Raw genomic sequence first — 996 nt, 5'->3', positions numbered from 1 at the left:
GCGCAACTGGTAGAGCTGCTGCCTCTCAGCGAGCAGGTTCCCGGTTCAAAACCTGGTCTGGGAGTCATTCTGGGTGGAGTTATATGCCCTTCATCTTTTTTCACCAAGCTGCTTGACAATTGCTCCGTAGCCCTTTCCAGCCTTGTGGAGGTCTTCAATTTAGTCTCTGGTGTGTTTGGACAGCTCTTTGGTCTTAGCCATGTTAGTAGTTGAAGTCTTACTGATTGTGTGGGGTGGACCGGTGTCTTTATGCAGCTAACGACCTCAAACAGGTGCTTCTAATTTAGAATAATAAATGGAGTGGAGGTGGACTTTGTAGAGGAGGACTAACGGGTCTTTGAGGGCCAGAATTGTTGCTGATTGGCAGGTGTTCAAATACTTATTTGCAGCAGTAACACACAAATAAATTATTTTAAAAATCATACATTGTGATTTCCCAGACCCCTCCAGGATTTCTAAGTGGGAGAACTTGCAAAGTCACAGTGCTCAAATACTTATTTATATATATACATATATAGCATATGTGTGTGTGTGTGTGTTGGGGTGTAATCCTGCCACCCCAGTCATTTAAGAAGACTATGTTTCCTAATTTTTAAATTGCTTAAGTTGCCTCAAAGAATAATTTATGGTGGGCAAGGCCACCATTGACCACCCCCTGGCTTCCTGCTGGTGGATCAAATGTCTCCCTCCACTCATCAGGATCCGTCACTCTGCGCCACCTCAAAGAAGAAAAGAAAACCCCCTTCTGTTCTTCTCCACAGTGTAACTCCTCTCCATCAACATCTTGTACTTGAGTTTTACTGTACTTCATTCCCTGTTCCCACTCCAGTACAGAAAAACACTCATCTCTGTAACTACAAACATTCACTATTCAAATCTCTCAGCGATGGGGGACATTAGCATACCTTCTTGTTTTTTTGGCAATTCAGTTCAGTTCAATTCAGTTCAATTCAATTCAGTTCAGTTCAGTTCAATTCAGTTCAGTTCAATTCAGTT

The sequence above is a fragment of the Nematolebias whitei genome, chromosome 14 (genome assembly GCF_014905685.2).
Source record: "Nematolebias whitei isolate Nwh7 chromosome 14, NemWhi1, whole genome shotgun sequence".
Classification (NCBI taxonomy): domain Eukaryota; kingdom Metazoa; phylum Chordata; class Actinopteri; order Cyprinodontiformes; family Rivulidae; genus Nematolebias; species Nematolebias whitei.
This window is presented reverse-complemented; position numbering follows the sequence as displayed.